This window comes from Phalacrocorax carbo, chromosome 6 (genome assembly GCF_963921805.1).
Source record: "Phalacrocorax carbo chromosome 6, bPhaCar2.1, whole genome shotgun sequence".
Lineage (NCBI taxonomy): Eukaryota > Metazoa > Chordata > Aves > Suliformes > Phalacrocoracidae > Phalacrocorax > Phalacrocorax carbo.
The window spans coordinates 6,454,224-6,475,713 of record NC_087518.1 but is presented as its reverse complement, the minus strand read 5'-3'; the positions used below and the strand labels follow the sequence as shown (position 1 = coordinate 6,475,713).

At 46.4% G+C, this 21,490-nt stretch overlaps 1 protein-coding gene across 1 annotated transcript in view; it reads right to left on the bottom strand.

Annotated features, from left to right (window-relative positions):
* The window catches only part of FRMD4B (FERM domain containing 4B), a 136,959-nt gene extending 116,969 nt beyond the window's left edge, over window positions 1-19,990 (bottom strand). Inside the window, exon 1 of the mRNA XM_064453491.1 lies at window positions 19,767-19,990. The gene's annotated coding sequence lies outside the window, so the exon portion shown is untranslated. The remainder of the gene's footprint in view (window positions 1-19,766) is intronic.
* Window positions 19,991-21,490: the final 1,500 nt, after the last annotated feature.

Sequence of the window (21,490 nt, the reverse complement as noted above, 5' to 3'; positions counted from 1 at the left end):
CACTATGCCTGCTGACAGAAGTGTGTTAAATATTTGTCCCAGTAAGAAATATGGCAGATGAATCCAAAATAGTTTTTATTCTATTCCTCTACCAGAGGAAGGGAAGCAAGGGAAGAGCTCGCTCCCTGTATTGCTTTCTGCCTTACTGTCAGCAATCGCATGGTGAAAGAAAGTCCTTTTTTAAAAAAAAAAAATATCCAAATGTCTATTTTGTGAAGTTCCCATCCATCACATAGCATTAGAGATACTCAAGGGACTCTGCTTTGGCTTTACAGTGATTTAACATAGAGATTTGCCCCCCCCCCCTTTATGTTACAGTCTTCGGTGTCATTACTCTGAGGTTCAGTAGCCTCAAGGGGGGGCTTCTATTGAAAGCCACCTTTGCTGTAGGAAATTCTGTTACATGACCTTTTTTAAAAATACCTTTTGGGGAAAGAAGCGTCAGATGACTTGCTGACTTCTCAGACATGCAGTTGCAATGAGCAAGAAGTACAAATGGTGCTGATTCTCCAGGTTTGACCCAGAAAAAGGCACCTTCTAAAGTTTAGGAATACAGAACATCAAATTGGAGAGGGGAAAGAAAAATTTAAAGCAAACCAGTAAAAATCCACAGCTACTAGCAAAGGAGCAGGGGGAAAAGGACAGGCATGACAATGTGATAGAGAGCAAAAAGACGGGAAATTCTTCCTTTTAGCTTACACGGGTAACATTAAAATACACACACACATAATGACACACAATATTTTCCCCTGGGAAATCCAAATTTATGCCTACTCTGTACAAGAGGACAGCACAGCTGTGACAGAACAGGCCTGTAATTAGGTCTCTGTTGTGCCATCAACAAATACAGCATTTATGAACGTGCATCCCCCGAGATGCGAATCCCATGCATACACAGCTGAAACCTCATATATCTCCTGTTTGCAACCTTACCTTCTTATGCATTTCATTTTGGGTTTGATTATTAGATGCCCACAAGCACCTATTAAGTAGACAGAAGAAACCATGGCAGAGCAAATCCCAGGTCTGCTGTTAGGCAGGTCCAGTAAACCAGGAACAAAGACTCTGCGGCAGCACATGCTCACCGCGTCCCTGCCGAGGCATGCAGAGCCAGGAGCGAGGGCCGTGCCGATCCCTGCTAAAAGTGGCACCAGGACACTTGCCACCCTTGATGGCACACTATAGATCACATCCCTGCTTGAGTGGGACTTGAGAAACAATTCATCATTGCTTTCACTACAGGGGCAAGGTATGAACTTGTTACCCTTGCTGAAGATGCAACATGTATTGCAAAGTCTTTTAAACAAGGGTCAGCCCAGGCAAACCAGCCAGGGCTCCTCCAAAGGGTCTTGGGGATATGAAGCTGCTGTCCAAAGGGGAAAATAAAAGCCCATACCTTTACAAATCAGGGGAAGAAAGTACAACTGCCACAAGGAACTGGGGATGAAGTACAGCAGCAAGTGAATGTTACAGCCCATCCAAAGTGGGGTAGATGCCAGCTGTCCCCAGGAGCTTGCGTGGGATCAGGAGTGGCCAACACCTAGTGCCTGTCAAGCTGCTCATCCATCCAGGCCTGGAGCTCATCCTCTAGGCCAAAAAAAAGGGCCTGTCCTGGAATGTTACATGCCCAGTGCAGACAGCCATAGACATCCAGAGGACAGGGCGTATGAATGAGTGAAGTATGTTTTCTAACAAAGAACATGCTGCTTGTTTCCTACCACGGTGACCTACTTACCTGCCAGGGCAAGGGATCCCAATCATCAACAAATCAGAGCAGCAACGAGCTTTCTGTCACAACAAATACATCTAGCCCTTCAATAAAAAACCCAGCTCCAAGATTTGTCTGCCACTTATATTCCTTGCCCTACCCTAAATGAAGGAAAGGGGCTATTAAATGCTTCGTTGGACATGCCCTACACCCCAGAGCCCCTCTCCCTCCTCTCTCCAAACATTTCCCAACATTGCTGTGCTCACAGACACGGCCCCTGGGCCAAGGAGACCTCCAAGGAGGGCAAACCTGCCCTTTGTATCCATTGACATGAGGAGAACATGTGCCCACAAGCATCCTCATAAAAAAAACCCTTTCGGGAAAATCAGTGACCTTGCTGCTCTTCCCTGCCAGCAGCCCATGAAATGCAAGGAGGATATTGCTCTTATTCCCGCCCTTGGCAGAGACCTCCCTGGGAATATACTGTACCTACCTGCCTTGGGTTCCCATCGCAGCGCTACGAATTTTCGCATTATGTAAATGCACAGCTAGGCATGAAAATACCAACTGATTTTGTGTATGTGAATGTTTTTGCTCTTCCCTTTCCAGTCAGTGGCAGTGCAGTGGTAATTCAAACACTGTGATTTGGTGTTCCTTTTTTGAAAGTGCCCACACTGGTTTTAAATAAGGCAGGCTCGGCCTGAAACCAGCCCTACGGAGGGTGGGCTTTCCTTTGTCTCAGTAACATAGGAAGCAAAACAGCTACGGGAAGACCCAGAGACCACACGGTGGTAGGGAGGGTGCAGGAGCTGAAGAGGGAAAGATTGATCTGAAAATACTTGTGACAGTTTCCAAAACCAAGAACCTAAAACAAGGAGGGACAAGATGGCACAAGAGTGAAGATTGTAAGCAACGAGAAGAACAAATGGGAAGATTTCAAGTCAACAGATCACTGCAGAAAAGCAGAAGTGCCAAAGCTGTATTCCCACAGCCGTACTCACCATGCCCGGAAGCATCCGCAGGAACAGCACGCACACACCACAATAATGTTGTCATAACTCACAGAAACATCAGCAAACAGCAGTTTTCCTGCTCACTGCTATAGCTCTGTGTATAATTTAGCAAAGACAGACGCTGGTCTATCATATTTCTCCTCCCTCAAAACAGCACACCACTTTTTCTAGGACTGTGCATTGTTATTTTGGAGCTGGTTTAGGCTTTAATAGTGAGAGACTCCACAAGAATGTACTCCTTCGCACCGGACTGCACACAGTGCTACGGGTACATTTAATAGATTAAAGAGTTACCTCTGAACTATTAAAAACTAGCAAAGACAAATAAAAAAAAAATATATATATATGTAGCTGCCACTGCATAGTGTTTCAAATTTGAAAATCTTCAGTCTTGGAAATTTGATCCCAAATCCCAGCTGAATCCATCAGATTTGTATGAACGTTGGATTCAGCAACAGTTTTATAGAAGTAAAACCTGGAAGCCCAGGTTCATTGGTTCAGAGCGACTGAGGCAGATAGTGAAACCTGAAACAGTTTGGAGCCTGGCAGCTCAGATGAGAGCAGCTTGGCACACATCCCCATGTAACAGCATCAACATGCCTGGAAAGCCTCAAGAATTCATACTCCATTTAACACTACCAGGCATTTAGTGATGAGCTTTCAGAAATACAGGGACATGGGAAGAAGACAGTCTCCTCACACACAGAGCTGTGCAACCACCACAACCCCCTGCACAAGCGGCTAGATTTATGGGAGCTCCTGGAAAGCAGCCAGGCAGTTATCCCTGCACACAGGCATGCTCCTGCACACACAGATGTGCAGTGCCCAAGGAGCAGCTGTGCTGTGCCATCCTCACCTCGGATACCCCAGTGGTGGTGGTCACCTGTTAAGAGAAACTGCTTTTAACTTGAGGTAGTGAAAGACATTGTCGGAAAGTCTGCTGCTTAACCCTGGCTCAGAGTCTACATTTATACATCCCCTTTTGGAAAGGGGGGGCAAAGACCACTTGGTCTGTTATTCAGACATAGGATCAACCACAATTACGGAGCAGAATCAGACAAGTACCTGCCTGTTGATTCAACATCAACATGGGAATTCCTCCTCCTCCTCTGTCTCCTCTATTTGCATTCATTTCATGAAGCACCAATTCATACAAACCTCCTGCTTTACTGCACTCAGATCTGGGCAGCTGCACCCATCTCACATGGCTGTCCCCTCCCTGTGGCCAGGTAACAGACTGCCAACACCTCTAGGAGCGCCAGGATCCCCAAGCGAGCCGTGGCTTGCCTACTAGTTATTACAGCAGCTACCTCCGAGGCCACTGAAGAAGGGGTCATGTGCCATACCTCCTGGTAACACCTCTCCTCCAGGACTTGTCATCTTCCCATTTAATTCTAAGCAAGCAGGAGCGCGGTGCAGAAAGGGCAAGCTCAAATACAGTACTCTGCCTAACATAATGGCTATGTGAGGCATCCAGGTTTACGTGCAGAGACTGTCAAAACAGGAGACAGAAGTAGTAGTTTACACTGCAGAACTGTGCATGCGTTTTAAGTATGCACAACCAGCTTTATGTAAGCAATTTTTCTTCTTTAAATGAATCTTTGGAGGATACATCTTGGAGGGGTTCCCCCTCTCTGCTCAGCTGTTGCTTTAAACCAGACCCTCCCTGTTCAAAACATGCTTAATCCCAAATAACTTGCACAGAAAAAACCAGGAGGTGCCCAGGGCTATTTCCAGAAATGGGGCCTCAAACCATTTTGCAGACAGGCAGCCGTTTTCTGGACTGACATCTCAAACACACACCTCGGTACTCATGCAGAAGACCTCCCCTTACCTGCTCCTCCACATGCACCATTTTCATCCTACATGTGTACACAGAGAGGAACCAAATTGTGAAGGTAAGAATACCCTGGCAGGGCTATAGCCTAGTGTGGCTTTTCAATATTTCTGTGAGCCAACTAGGACTTTGTTTGCTAAGCAATGACAGAGGATTTAAATGGTGCTGATTAAAACCATTCAATCAAGACATTATGCCTTTAGAAATACTGGCTATGTTTAATTCATGCTACAGCTTTCTCCTTTTCCTCTCCCTGAATTCAGCATTTCAGACTGCATTCCTCCAGCAAGCCAAACACACATATGATAAAAATTCTTGCACCTCCAAAGCATAAAGACATGAGATTATTTGGCTTTTTCTAGAGAAAAGTTTAAGTAAACTGGAGTTTTACCAGGACTCAAAGCCACTTGGATATGTCTGGACACGAGCCAGTTTCTAACTACCTGGGAGTCAAGGAATTTTCTTGGGAAAACCCTTCCGAACACACACAGGACTTTTGAAACATCAGCTCCTGAAGGAGCTGGCGCTGGCTGCTGTTGGAGATGGGATATTAAACTACCCCACTTATTTAGGTAACTTCTACAGGCTTCACTTCAGACTTCAAATTTTGTACAAAGTTTCCAACAACTTCACAGTGGTCAAGCTGAAAGGGCATTTAAGGTGAGAAGTGCACGATTTTCACGGTGCACCACCAATACAGCAGCACAGAGCTCACTAAAACATAACCCTCACAAACTTGCTAAGCCTCCCAGGCAATTGTACTGAGTTAAAGGTACTCGTTGCCTCTCATTCAAATAACCCCCTGTGGTTTTATTATCTGGGAAGAGGAGTACTTTGCTTTGGGACAGTGATTTCTTGGGAAGCAAAGTCTCTCACTAGTTCTGATCCACAGGTAAAGCCACCCAGATCCATTCCTGGGGCACAGACAATACCAAGGGACACTTACTTTGCGGTCCCAACCCTCCCTGCCTTTGCTCTTCCAAACTTGCCCTCAAACCACCCCACACCTCTTGTTTTATGCAAACTACCAGATTATATGCATGAAAATGCCATATTTAGTCCCATGGTGGCAATCTGCTTGCCCCTCCTGACCCGCAGCTAACTCCACACCGCCGAGGGGACTTGCTTATCTATCTTCCTGAAGAGAAGAGACAACTAGAGCAACCCTTGCTGAACCATGGCACAGCCCTTACTGAGGGGAAGCCCCCATTGCTAATTATTCCAGCAGCTGACAGAACAGCCTGTCAAGGCTTTTTCTCCAGGAATAGCATGAATTTAGTCCTGAGATAAGTATTTAATTATCCACTGCTTTACAATAACCTCCTATTTTCCATCACCCAACTCTACTTTTTAATAAGGCATCTGCAGCAACCCAAGACACCAGTCTAGTTTAATGACAGTTTGACTGAGCACTGTTGGAGAAAGAAAACGTGTTCCTGCCATGACAGCAATTAGCAACGACAGTCTTTGCACCAAGCCCTCAGTACCATGCAAGACAAGCTTAACACACCACAGCTTCTACTGCTCTAGGTCTGATACAGCCGTGCACACAAATAAGTACCAACCAAAGCTGAACTACTGAAGGCCTCAAACTGCTTCTGACTTGGCCCAGTTCCAGGACTTTAACTGGTCAGATAAAATATTCACATAGTAACTGGCCTGGGACCTGTGCAACCACATACATCACACCTGCACCAGAGCCTCCAGCCAGCTTTGAGGCATCTCATGCAGACAGGAGGCAGAAAAGCAAAACAGGAGCAGTGCAAAGAGCTTTTGGAAATGTTTTGACAACAACTGTTGTGAGCCACCACACTCTTGCATTACCTCAGCTTTAACAAGTTTCTCCAAGTCAGCTCCCTCCCTTCGCAAGTGTTATGGCTTTTTTCCCTTAAACCTGGTATGCGCTATAGGATAGGAGCTAATTTATAGCAATTCATTAGGCCACTCTAATTCAGGCAACAACAATTCATGCTGTAACTTCCCGAAATGAATTCTTCATGAAAATGCTACCCCACCCTTGCAAAAAGTTAATTAAGCATTCTTTTACCTGCTCTCAGAAGATCAGAGGGCAGATGCTGTCAGACAGGTTTGCTTTCTGTTATTACCAATTTCAGTAGCAATTCATCTCTCCTAATCCAACTCTGAATACCAGGTAGTCACACAGACGTATTAAAAGTTAAATGAAATGAAGAGGTTTATTGTAACCACCCAGGCAGCAGCGTTGGTTGGGACGGAGCTTGCAGAGTGGACAAGACAATAGAGTATGTGGGGATGACTTGTTCTTCCTAAAATCTGGAGGACATGCTGTTCTTCTGAAGCCCCCCGGCCCTCCAAATATTTGCTTGAGGTTTACTTTATATGCAGTTTCCTAGCGGAATGGCGAGCATGCAGAACACATTCCTCTGCTAAGAGTCGTCTTCAAAATTTGGGTAAATACCAGCACATTCCTGCCCAACTCACAGGAACAATTTGGATTCTAATCACAGGAGCAGAGTTTGAAAGACTGGCTGACTATTGCCTTGCTGCCTGGTATTCACTAAAACCAAGCACACAACTTAACAGATTTTGTCCTCTGCTAATCAATATTGTTAAACTCTCATGGTGGACACATTTATCCCAGTAAATTATTACTCTAAACTGTATTATTTAGACAAGAAAGGTAGCTGTAACTATGCCAGGAGGTTCTAGCAGATAAGTGTCCTGTATGTAGAGAACTATGCTTTATGGTTATGAAGCCATTGCTAATGTTATATTACTGTCATTAGTAGTGAAAATTTACTGGACGGTGGTAAATTTGAATTTAATTTTTCTTCCTCTCTTGCCCCATCCAGCCCTTGGACATAGGTGTCACAACTACAGAGAAACTGCTTGCTTGAAATAATGGCACGATGAAACAGCAAATGCAAAGCTTTCAAAGCCTTTTGTGCTCATGCAGAGCACAAAGCAGCATCGATAAACACCTCTGAATCCTTCCTCCCACCAGAGTAAGGCGCCACACCTTACCCAACACCTGCGTTAGGCACAATACCAGGATGTAGCACAGAAAAACCATTTCAAGCACAGAACAGTCACAATAAACCACAAGACAACTGAAACGGTTACACATGGACAGACACAGTTCCAGGTACAAATATATTTCTTACAGCCCAGGCCAGTCACTGGGAGGGAGATGCCAATGCTGAGAAACTGCATAAAGTCACAAAGAAGGTCCACCCCTTTGGATCCCATCGGTATCTCCGCTCCATGCTTAATCCGCTTTAAAGCCATGGGTCTGCCTTGAACACTCAGTTTTTCAAACCAGCTATCTAGGGCCTGGCAGGGATTTTTATCTGAAGAATTCCCTAACACAGCACAAGCCCAAAGCAGGCTCATACCTGCTTTCTCAGCTTTGTGCTATCACCCCTTCTTACGCTATATTCAGTAGTTCTCCTGCCTTCAGGCTGGCACCCAAACATTCATCATTCATCTCTTTGCGCTGCCTTGTGCAAACTCTCTCCTGCTTTGACGTTTCTTTGCAGACCTGGCCTGTGCTGTGAAGAGCTACCCTTGACTCAGAATTGCAGCCCTCAAAATCATTTACCCCAGGAGTTACCACACCAGTTACAGGAACCAGCTCCCAATAAGAGACCACTAAAACAAGGAAGTATTTCAAGCAGATTTTTCCAGCTCCTCAGAAAGTAATGACAACAAGATTTTGCTTTGGTTTTAGTTCTCCATTATTTTTCTCCCTATGCACAAGCATCTTTCACCTCCTTTATTCTTCCACATAGAATTAACCTCTCAATTTAAAGTCACAAGCCTTGGGACAGTCTCTCAGATTCCACAAATAAAGGTACGGGTTGCAAACATGCAGAATTTCTCAGGATAAAGAAACCAGTTAAGATGAGCTAACTCCACATGAGCCTCTTTTTCTTTTGGAGGGTAGGCAATGCTAAACCAACACGATAACCAGCATCAGGGCTGACCCTGGGATCTCTGGGTTTCAGAGTGGATATGGCGGGAGTTGCACGTGTCCAAGAGAGGACTGCGCAAGAGCCAGTGGTATCAGGGGCTGAATGCGATGTGCAGCCTTAAAATAAAAGTCCCTCCAGCCTGAGGTGACATGCATGGCTGCTAAAAGCTACTCTTAAACCTGTCTTAGCCCCAGAGGAGAAAAGCAGGCTACACACAGGGGTTACAATTCATCTACCACAGACTTCCTCATCAGACACCACCACCTCCTCCCAAACCTTTTATTCCTTTCCAGAAGCACGAGATCTCAGCTGCTTTGGGCAGAGCAGTACCTAGAGTGTTATCTGACACACTTTTCTGTACAAAAGGAGTTTCTGCTCCCACCTGCCCCAGGAGGCAGAGCCACCCTGAACCCCCTTCCCCAGACCTGGGAGAGTCACCAGGATTTGACAGCTCTGGGATACAGGACTGGGAAGTGCTGGGAGGAACAGCTGGAGCATCAGGCAGAGATCCCCCTCCTCTCCACCCAGCATTCACGCACACACACTCCTGCGGCACATCCCTGACCCCTCCAGAGGCCCGGCACTACCATCATGCCGTACCCAGAATGGCACTTTTACTCAGACAAGTTTTGCAGAGGAGGACAACAAGCACAAACAATAAATTGCCAGCAAAATCCACTTAAACCACAGAATTATCCTGGCATGCTGGTAAAGCATCACTGACAGCCCTTTAGTACAAAACACAGTACAAACACATGGAGTATTTTATAACTGCATGCCAAACTGTCCTGTATGAAGTTCACGGGAAACAAAAATCCCATTTCTCCCCCCTTCTCTCCAGTTTGATGTGTAAAACAATCTACTTGACTACTTGTTTTAGTAGGGTGAGCAGGCTGCTGCAGGAACATCCCAGCAGCACAGCTGATGGTGCCACCGCCAGAGACTGCATTAGGTCAAGTATGTTCTTCTAAATGGAAAAGACCGAGTTTATACCCGTGGCTTTATCTCCTCCTCCCAAATTCAAGGAAGCAAAATAAGATTCCTCCTATGAGCAACAAGCCAGGATCTTAATTTTTGCAAATAGCTTCATCTGCCGTTTCCTTGTCACACCTGACAGTTCTGTACAGCACCACTTTGCAGCCCGAGGCTACAAAGCCACACAGATAGAGGGGAAACTCGTACCTAAAATCCAGGTGTGTGCATTGCAGTTGGAGAGGTGTAAAAGGACGCACAACTAGGCCAGATGGTAGCTCCGACCTTCCTCCTCCCCCAGTAACCTACTACCTCCCCGCTGTGCACAGAAGGCATTTAACAGCTCCACCACTGAGCAAAGCGTGCCCACTGTTGTTTAAGATTAGCTGTTACAAGACAGGCCAACACACCTAAGCAATAGTCAGGGACTCAGCAGTTTGTAGTAAGTACTAAAGGGCTGGATTACAACTATACAAGTTACTGGCACATTAAAAAAAAGAAAAAAATTAAATGTAGTTAATGGCACCTCAAAGCAGAGGTTCGAGCCTGCAGCCACTGCTCCTTCATAATGCACATCTCAAAGACTCCTCATGTAGGAGTTGCACCATTAAACTCAGTCCCTCGCTGCAGCCTCCCGCCCTACCTGCCCCAGGGAGGCCGCCTCTCTCCCTGCAGCTTTCACAGTTCGGGTCTCAGCCGAGACAGACCACATCTCCCAGCCCCATTTCATACTTTTGCACAGGTAAGGGAAAGAAATGACACAACGTATTTCTTTACTGAGACAAAGAAACATCCAGAGGAGCAGTAAACCCGTTGCCCTACGCCTTCAGCAGGACTCAGCACAACAATGGTGTGGGAGTACAAATCTCAGATTAAGTTTCCGCTTACCTGGACTCACTGGCTGCAACTTTCTAAGGATAAACTGCCAGGCAAGTCATCCCCTGCAGCATTTCCACACTTGCTGCTCCCCACCAAGTTCATTTAACACCGCTCGCCTCTGTTTCTCCTCTGGCGGCTCTTTCCAGCTCAGTCCCAGCCATGGCTAGCTGTTCTTACTTCACTTTTTTTTTTTCCCCCTTCACATTTTATTTTAGGAGGACAGGACTACAGAACACCACTAGCACATAAAAACAAAAGCAAACGAGTACAGCTTTGCAGAGGAAGTGCCAGACACACAGCCTGCCACGCAGCACAACCCGCCACCCTGTATTTAAACAGCAGAGCTGGAGACAACAACTGTTAAAGCAAACTGGGAGCCTTATTCCCGGTGCCACTGAAATCCCACGCAGCTATGTTTCAGCCGAGCGCGAAGATGACACACTCAAATGTATTTGAATAAACATACCGTATCTCAGCGGCTGCACAGCCCGGGCTCCATTCGAGTTGTATGGGGGAGTTTGAAGAAGTAGGGGAAGGGATTTCCCTCACAGGGAGAGGAGAGGTGCAGCTTGCCCCAACAAGCATATGACGCTGTGACAGGGTGTAACTTCTGAAAGACGAGATGTTAACGCATCGCTAACAACCCTTTCTGCCATTAAGCAAAGCTAGTCGTGCTGGGTTAAAAGAAGATTCAGGCTGAGAAATGAGGGGGTTAAAATTACTCTATAACCCCAGCTCCCCCATGCTCATAGCGGGAGGAACGAAGCAGCCCAGTTAACTCGAGGTAGCACAATACCAGTATATTCCAAAACAGGGTTAAAGACAGAGCTTACTTTAGCCCGGCCGAATAGCGTTTCCTAAAGATTTCTTCGAATACCTTTGTTTCGAAACATGTTTGTTTAATGATAAATCGAGATCTGATATGCCAGACACCACGGCAGGGCCTTTTCCTTTTTTCCTTCCAGGTTTCTTCTTCTTCCAGTTTGATTTTTCACATAGAGATCTAGATCATTTACACGCACGCCAGGGACCCTTCCCCTCCCTTCTAAACCCACCACACACCCACATGGCTTTGACCCACATCCCCCCTTGGCTAGGAGCGGGCAATCAAGAAATCCCCATCCCTGAAGTTCATTAAAACAAGTAGCATAGCGCCTCATGATAAATCTTCCTGCAAGTCCGTAGTACTGAAGCAGTGGTCACTAATATTTTTAAAGATGAGTGAAGTTTGCAAGGGAAGATTAGGATCCCCCCCCGGTACCCACACATACACCCCCTCTTCCTTCCCTACACCCACTGTCAGGCCGATTTGAGAAAAGCCCATGGTTTTCCTCTTGTTCTGCCAACAATAATCAATTAACCTAAGTGACAAACTTAGGAATCTTCAACACTAGTGTGTTTATCAGGTTGACACTGATATCTCCAAAACTAGCTGCCCAAGCCAAGTTTGCTGGTGTCCCCCGATGTCCCAAGCTAACTGGGGCACATTTACTTGTTAGATTTCAACTTCAATTTACCTTCTGTTTAGCAGAAACCTGTCATTAGATGACTCCTCTCTCTTTTTTCCAGCAGATAGTCACATCCAACCCTTACAGTGATTTACTTGTAAGCACAATGAAGGCTAAAACCTGGAAAGGGAGTTCTGCTGTTGCCAAGAGAGGCAGACTCACATGGTCAGCATTAGGAAACACTGACAGATAAGCACATAACCACTTGTTCTGTGCCAGATAATGCATCAGCCTCGAGGCTGCCAAACAGACACCTCCTGGAGCTTCCTATTTATGCCGCCCATGTAAGCAAAATCAGGTGGGACTGCAGAAGTGATTAGGAAAGGTTATTTCTCCAAACTTTCTCCTCTGAACAAGAGCACAGACTATTAAATCAGATAGAGATGCAACTGATTTTCAAGCTGATTGAGACAACAGCAAAGTTAGAAAACTTTCAGTTAGCTAGATTTAAAAAAAAATATTTATTTTGGAAGACAAAAGGATGAACCAAGTCCAGGCATTCAGAATCTAATACATTAGCCACACAATATATACACATCTCTCCATCCCACTAAGAAGGATGCTTACAATAAATGCTGTTTGTATTTTAGTTGCTAAAACATTTGAACCTATCAACTATCTGCTAAGCTTTTTTGACACTGGGGGAGGAACAAGTGATTTGAAACACTTACTCTATTTTATCGTAAAATTGAGTAATATGGTATGGATTAGAACGACTCCTACTGCAGCATATCCTTTTACATTTCCCACACTTTACCTTTCTGCTTCATCTGCAGCTATCATATGTGGTGCTGTCATTTTACTGAAAGAGTATTATTAAAATTTTGGTCATTTAATATTTGCTTTCAGCCAGGCCCTGCTCTCAGGCAGCATTCCGGCAAACACATTTCCTTCGTATTATGCACAAGAGGAAACTCAGTGTCAGAGTTAAATATGCTCAGATCGCTGGATCTGCAATCTGAAGGGGTTTGTAGTTTATTTTCTAAACTAGGAACAGAAGTTTAAATCAAAAAAGACTAAGGAGAACATGTCAGAGGAAAGAAAGAAGGAGAAAATCCACAAATCATTAGATAACCGTTTGGAGACGCTTCCCAAGCTCCAGACGCACATTTTCCATCATTATTGTTGTCAGGGACAAAGAACGTGACAGATCATATCAAAGGTTAATCTTACGCCACCACCACTCCCTTTTTATTTTTAAAAGTCTTTTGAGGTTTACCTTTTAAGACCTGCTTTCTTCACTGGTTTGATTCAGTCCCAGCTCTCTCGCACAGCAGCTACCAAACACGCGTACATCTGCTTTCCATACCATCCCAGCAGGACTGTCAGGACAGATGCAGTAACCGTGTTCATGTAACCTATACATTTAGCACTGCAATGCTTCTAGAGGTATTATATCACGTAAAATACACCGATATGCTATGATCTCAGCCTGAGGCTAGACTACGGATGGCAGCCACCTTTTGTGCAGTGCCCAGCTCAGTCCAGAACGATGACTCTGCCTAGCTGCTCTCCTCCTCTTCCTCCTGAGCTGCTCTCCTCCTCTTCCTCCTGGTTTTCTGGACTCCTGTCCCCCTCACCAACCTGGTTTGCTTCCTGCTCTGAAGCAACCCTACGTTTTTATACTACATCTGTCATCCTCCACCTCTCCCTTGCATGAGCCTTAAACCAAAGGAGTGAGCACATCAAGCATCACCACATGAAACTACTCTGCAAGGTCTGACTACAAAGCAACAGCCTCTGCTCTATTCTCAGGGCTGGGCAGGCTGACTCAAGGGAAAACAGTCTCCAAAATATCCACTAATTATTTGTATTACTTTCAGACTTGTTTCTAAACTAGAGAAAGTGTTCTCTGCCCCAAGACACTTCTAATGTCTCTCCAAGTCCTTCCAGCACTTGTTGGGAAAGAAGGGAAAGCATGCACAACTTTTGCTGATGCTGTTTAACCTACAATTTAAAAAAATTGAAATATTCCAGGAGTCTATTTCCTAATCTTATGCTTCACTTCAAGGGTGGTGGTGGTGGGAAATCAGCTGGATCATTTATGAATAAAGCTGGAACACCTGGGAGCTGGTATTTCAGTAGAACTCTTGCAATTCCACATCTCTAAAAGCACATAAATACAAAATTCCAGGGAGGTACGTACTTAAAACTCCAAGCAAAATTATCGCCTTAAGATTCCCGCTAACTTCAAGAGGGTCAAGATTTCATCATCGGGTTTGCATCTTTTGTCACTTCATTTTCTGTATTGTCTGTATTTTCTGTATTGTCACGTGATTTTTCAGGATTGAAAGGCTTGAAAGTAATCTCTTTCTTGGAAAGTTTTTGAGGAAGAGAATAATTCTCTAAAATCTTTTATTTTAACACCATACAGCAATAATAACCGAGAACATGCAGGAAAACACGGCTGTATTTTTGCTTTGTTTCTGCTTTCAAGTAAAAGGGGTTTGTTTTCAGTGCAACACAACATAAATGGATTTGTTTTAAAACCGTCTCTCCCCTACACTGGGATCTGCAAAAAAAAAAAAAAAGGATTAATTGTATGAAAGAGATTTGTATATGGGGAGATTAACCAGCCTATGGAACTCTCTTCCAAAGGAACTAAAGATAGCTCAAACATTAGCATGAGAAAAACTGCAGGGCTACATTTTTTACACATATAAGAGTTTTAGATACCCATCTCCCCCTGCACAGGCATGGCCACACAGCAGAGCATGACTAGGCTGTGACAGTTTGATCACTGCTGATCAATAACTGCAATAACTGATCACCTGCAGGCTCTAAGCTTTGAACTAGAGCAGAGTAGTTATCAATCCTGTCCTGGCCAAGGAGTGAAAGGATCTGGGTGGATTGGGGCTTCACACATTTGAATTCTGGGGTGTCTTGGCAAACACTCTTGGACAACAGTTTTTATAACAGTTTGTTAAACTGACAGATAACTAACGAGATACCCCCAGCAGAACTGCATTTGTTCTCCCCCTTCCTTTGCACTGAAGTATTGACAACTGCTGAAAACCTGAAGCTCTTGTCAGCCCTACGCACGGCCGACCTACTAGGAATTTTGTCTCTCAACAAAGAGGCCATCGCATACATGTACATCCTTCCCTGACTTCGCCCTGTAAACAGAGTACACAGAAAACAAAGGACTGAAATTACAGTTTGCATGTATTCGAAGCGCAGTCTATGTTTTCCAAAAATTACTACAATTCTGAAGGAACTGTGGTTTGATGGTTTGTTGTGTTGCTTAAAATAACAAACGAAAACAAAAAGCTCTTCTGTCTATAACCTATACCATTTCGCCACAGAACTGTTAACCATTGCTGAAAGCACTGATGCATTATGGCTGGGGGCAAGAGGAAGGCTTAATGCTTTGAAATGGCTGCAACCAAACAATAGCAGCTTTGCCTGTAGCTTTTCACCATTACATCGGATGCAAACTGCTTAGCCTATTAAAAAATAGACATGCATGCTCTAAGCCGGCCAAGGAATTGTTCCTACAACTAAACATTGTCATACAATACCACTGGTGACGCACACAAGATAAGGGTGTAGCTCATTTATCAACTATGCCCAGCAACCTACTTACTGCATTCGGCTCTTAATCATATTCTCAGCAAATAGTCTTAAGTATTGACCAATCTTGCAGGATATGGCACGCACTGGTTTATCTGAAGCCTGATTACAAACACAGAGGTGCCAAGCCCAAGCCTCCCATCAATCAGTCCTTCCTGTGATGTCGTGGTGATCTAAAAACCTTCATCTTTCTTTCTTTCTCGTGTGGTTGTGTGTGCTCTAGAGCTGTCCTTGGCTGCTCAGAAACCCTTAAATCAAAATACGGCTGCTTTATGAAAAACTGTTGTCTGCAGGCAACTCTTCACATTCACTCTGCAATCAATTGCCATGTTAAGCGCAGAAACTGTTTCTCTGTGGTACTCCAGTTAGGAAAAAACAGAACGTGAGTCAAAACCTAGTATTAGCCCCTTGGAGAATTTGCTATTTTATTTTTTTAGGTTTTGGTATATAATCTGAGAGGGGAAGATGAAATGTGGGTCTCGTAGCAAATAAGCCAAGTTGTAACTTTTATTGCCGTGCAGCCTGAACAAACAACGTCTTTCCTTCCCCATGCCACTGTTGGAGGGGGGGACCGAGAGCATCTCCAGAATCTGCTCCTCTCCCAGCGAGTCACTTCTCTGGGCTGGCTGTGCCACGCAGCTCAGACCCACAGAAAGGCAGAGCCTGGTGTGGCTGACCGACCCGTGTCTGCTCCTGGGCTGAATCTGTCAGCTGAAACTAGCACAGATGGGAAGAACTGAACGACACTAGCACTGTTGAGGAACCATGCAAGCTGGAAGGATCTCTGCTCCTCTCCCCCTCCTATGGCACTGGGGTGTCTCCAATCACTGACTCAAAGATACTCCCAGTAGAAATGGAAGTCTACACAGACAAGACGAAGACCAAAAATTGGTGGCCTGAGCATCTTCTCATTTATCTCAGGGTTATGTAAGGCACTTCCAGTTAGAGGAGTAAAGTCAACATATTAAGTAGTTAGTCATCCTCCCCCTTCAGCTTCACTAGTCTAAGATTTTAAAGCTAGTCACAGGCTTACAGAAAGAGTTATTCCACCCTGGCTGGGTTGCTGCCTGACAACTTCAGGACCTAAAAATCATTTTACACTGTATTACCTCTACTGGTCTTCCTAGCTAGCCTGTACAACACCACATCTAAATAAAATGTTTTATTAACCCTGGGGTTATAAAGGTCTGCATAAGAGCCAGGGCACACTGCTGTCTGTGGCTCAGTGATCACCAACAGTCCATGGCACTGGAGACCCAGAAGGCACAGGGGTGCTGGGTCCTAATTCAGAGCTACCTTACTCTGTCCAAAGTGACTACCCTAGGGAGTATGACCAAGGTTTCCTAGCCATGCTTTCCAAATAGCCATGACTTCCCCCCACCCCCAGCCCTTTTGTTACTCCTTATATTCATGTAACTGCTGTAACACAGCATCCCAGGGAGGGGAAAAAAGCAAACAAAGGACATTATAGCCAATTTGTATGGAAAATCAATTAAGTTCAGACATCTCATTAACCTTCCAACCTGTTTATCCCCCAGCTTTAATTTATACTACCACTTGCAAATGGATTTGACACATTGGCCCACCATTTCCCTGGGAAGGTGCAACAGGCATGAACAGAGTCCTTGGATCCTGGTACACTCCATTTATCCAGGTCCTCCCCTCCCTCCTCCCTGCCATTCAGTGGATGCTAAGAAGCACTGGAGGAAGAAAATAGGATACAGAAAATAAGCAAGAGCTCTTTGAAAATTATGTAAGCCCTGCAGTGGGCCTCCTTTTTACCTTCTGCTGCTTTAATTACCAGAAACTAAGAGTAGGCTAAGCCTACACCCAGAATGCCCATCCATGGCCACATCAGCTGCGTCCCACCGTGGTGACAGAGCCACGCTCACAGGCGTCTTTTCATGCCATGCTTCACTCCCATGAATTCACAAGACTGAACCAAATAATATGCACTGAAAATGAGTTACAGGTGGTGTGTGGAGTTTTGTTTTTAATGTTATAGCACAGAGCCTAGGAAGGAGCCCCGATTTCTGCAGCTGAGCTGCATTCACAGCCTTTACTCTGGGGAGCTCTACAGCAATTTCATCTCACTCGCCAGAAAACACACTGGCTTCAGTGAATACAAACCCAGCATCCTCCCAGTAAACCACAGAAAAACGGTCACCTGCATGTTAGACCTCAGGAGCTCGTTCACTCCTGTCATGTTTTCAAAATAGCGGGATCCCAGGGCTTGTTAACACACCGAAAGATTTCTGTACAACCCCTGTCTTTTGACTAAGATGACATGCATATTTCTAATGGACTGAAGTGCACATTCTTAGTAAAAGTTTTGACATGTTTAATACATCAGAATCAAACTAAAAAGATCAGGTCTGACATAGCTGCACCCATGAAAGTCCAAGGAAATCAGCCACATGAATCTCTATATAAAATAGACCAAACCTTGAAATTCATGCAGTTGCATGCAATATAAATCTTTCCAAGGCAAGCATTACTAACTTCTGCAGAATAAGCTCTCAAAAAAAAAGACAAAAGGAAAAGGGCAGCTTCAAGAAAATAACTTTTAAAAGCAGAGAGCACAAGTCAGAATAGGTATATTTTTCTAAAAGTATGTTCCTGCCTCTGTATGAACCAGGCATAACTAAAGCACTGCAGTCTTCCCCAGCCTGCAGACAGAGCTCTCCAGCCAGTGCCCCTGCAGCTGCTCAAAGATTTCCCAAGTTATAGCCAAGTAAAAATTGATTAAAGGCTTGACTATTTCACTGCAGCTATTGGGAATCCTGCAAAAGTTACAAGAATGAGCTCAGCTGCTTTTTGCTTCTCATTAGGCAAAACTCTAAATAAAGGCAGAGCTTAAGGAACACAACCCCCTAAAGGAAACCCAACAAGTCCCCCAGACAGCAGCTATGCGTTGCCCTCTGTTCCAGCAGAGACGTGCAAAGAACACTTCCAAATGGATCTAAGACTAGATCCTTTTGGAGACACTGTTCTAAGCAGCTCCTAGCCCACCCTCTCCCTAGCTCTCATCCTCCAGCCACTACAGGCACTCCAAAACTTTTTTCCAGGAACGGTATGTTCCAACATACCGGTCTTCAGCTACATTCAACAAAGCTACATTCATTTAGCCAAGGACCACCTAGTCCCATGTATAAAAAAGAGGGAGCAGTGAGGTCAAAGGTAAAGCATTACACTATTTTACATCACATTAATGACTGGGTTAGAAAGCCCAGCCTACAGGCGCAGGGTGGTTAGTATAACTTAAAGTGATATGAAGTTGCGCATAGGCAGCCAGAAATCTCATCCTTACCATGCGGCAGGTTCCAAGTGAAGTTTATTTCAATTTAGTTCAAACCCAGGCAAATTGAAACATGTCTGTTACACTCAGGAAAAAGGAGAATTTTCTCAAAATGTGTAGGTCTGGACTTAAAAACTCCACAGAGGAGCAGGAAAATGCATGTCAGGGTATCGCGTCCGCAGAGGACCTGCGGCCAAGGAGGGGTGGAGGAAGAGAGAGGCGAGAGGAAACCCACCGAGAACAATACGGGGAAAGGGACTGTTGTCGGCGAGAGGGAGGATGCGAGGCCAAGCCGGGAAGGCAAGCAAGCGTAACAAAGGCAGAGGAAGCGCTCTGGGTTTCCTCTGCGGGGCCTTGGTCCGGCAGGGATGTCTGTCTGTCCAAACGTGCCTGTTCACAGCCCTGACGGACCCTGTGCTGTGGCTAAATACAGCGCTGCTCGCTCCTTTCGCTAAGGGGAAGGGCAAGATGACATCGCTGGTGGATCCCCTCCTGCTCGGCAGGCGAAGTTAGGGTGGGAACACCTCTGGGACCCCTCAGCCCACGACCAGCACTCATTGTCTGAAAGCGAGCAGATTATTTCTTATGGCCCGAGCCCCGAGAGCGGAATCGCAGCGGCGACGCTCAATTCTTCATCGCGCTCCGCGGGGGGATTTAATCCTCGCCGAGCGCTCCCAGGCTGGCTCCCCTTGGCCGTGCCTCACTCTGCCACGCACCGAACTTCAGCCAAGCGGGCTGCGGGGGACAGAGCCGCGAGGGGGGGGGGCGGGGGGGGCGGTGCGTGGGTGGGGAGCACCCCGGCCCCCCGCGGCCGCTCCCGCGTGGGTGTGGCCGCGCGTTCCGCACCCCCCTCCCCCATTTGCGGTGTCACGGCGAGGGGAGCCCCGCACCTTCGCGCTCCCCCCATTTCCCCCCCTCCCCACGGGAGCCCCGCGGCTGGCCGCACCATGCCCCCACGCAGCCGCATCCCCAGCCCACCCCCCCCCCCGTTAGGAGAACAATGCGGTGCCCGCCCCGGCCCTTACCGTGGCGGGGGCCCCGCGGTGCGGAGCGGTGCGGGCAGCCCGGCTGGCGGCCGCCCGCCGAGCCCAGGGGGCTGCCGGCGGAGCTGAGCCCAGCCCGGCCGAGCCCAGCCCGGCCCCGCCGATGCCGCCTCTCCCCTCGCATCCACTCCCGTCTCCCCCGCCCCGCACACCCGAGGCGGGTGCGGGGGGCAGCTCCGCCCCCAACCCCCTCCCCAACGCGGGGGGGTGTGTGCGTGTGAGGAGGGGGGACCACCGGATCCGCAGCCACTCCCAGCAGCACAAGCCCCGCTGGCAATGGATGCTCAGGTCATGTTTACATCTGTGTGTGTGTGTGTGTGTGTGTGCGCGCACAGGCAGGCGCGATCGCCGCCCTCACAAAGCGCCGCGGCCGCCTCCCTGCCCAGGAGAGGGGACACGGGCAAGTCACAGCATCCTCATCCTCAACTTCAGCCAAAGCCGGAGCCGCGGAGGGACGCGCCCAGCCCCGCTCCCCCCCCCCAAGTGCGTTCAACGCCGGCAATTCCCCTGGGTCGGCTTCCCCAGAGCCGCTGTGGGTCTTCCCCCGCCTTTGATTCACTCCCAACTGCAGTTCACAACACGGGCAGAAGACCCGTGTCATCTCCTCTTCGGCGATAGATTGAGATCTCTCTACAGGGCAGTGGGAAGGGGGGACTGGATTTGCCTAAATCCAGCTATTTCTGCTCTGTAAGGGCCCTTTGTCATCCTTGCAGTGTGAAAGAGAACAATAAGATGAGTTCAGGATCCATGCTGGTATATTACAAATGCAAGCTTCTAATTACCGTATGGAAATGGGCTGTCTAAAGTACAGTAATGAATAGCAGTCTGACTATTGTTTGGGGGTTGTCAGATAAACTAGAGGTGCTGGCAAACAATGTTAGAAACCAGGCTTGCTGTTTGAAATGAGCAGCGCCATGGCAAGTCCTATATATTCCACAGAAATCACTGCAGCTAAAACAGCAATTGTGCTGTGAGGAAATTCAATCCAATACTTTGCCGTGAAGAAATATGCTGTTAGTTTCCCAGAAATTTTACAGACCCTTGTTAGTTCACTTAACCCAAATTAAGATGATCACAAGAGCCTTCTAGGTAAATCAGATTTTTTTCTTTCTCCTGTAGAATTCTCATATCAGATAATGGTTATTAGCCCCAGCAATGCCAGGTCTTCCTGTTTATCACATCTACAAACTACAGCACCAAACCACCTGGTGCTTTCCTTAAAGCAGAGGAGTAAACACAGCTTGACTCACCTACATATTTTGCATACATCTCCATCTACACTTGAGCACAATTCCTTGGCTATATTGCACCTATGTCATTTCAGCAAGGGCCTATTCATGCTCTCTTGTGGTTTGAGGACTGAGAAATGCTCTCAGATGTCTCCCATTGCTGGGAAAGTAGCAACATTTGCCTCTCCCACTCCAAGTTGCCACAAGTGAAGAGGGATGCAATAACTTCAGGACATCAGTTTTTGCACATCACCCTCCAAAACTTTCTTCCATATACCCAGCATCTTGCAGATCATTTCTGCCTGCTTTACTCACAGGAACTCACACATTTCCTGCATAGTCACACCATAGAGAATTTATCTGCTCCCTAAAAATACTGAGCAGGTGATGTTTAGCTACTTCTACATGTACCACTATACCAGTGGTCTCATCCCTGCCCAATTTCCAGCTATCAATCACCATCCCCCAGTGGGGTCT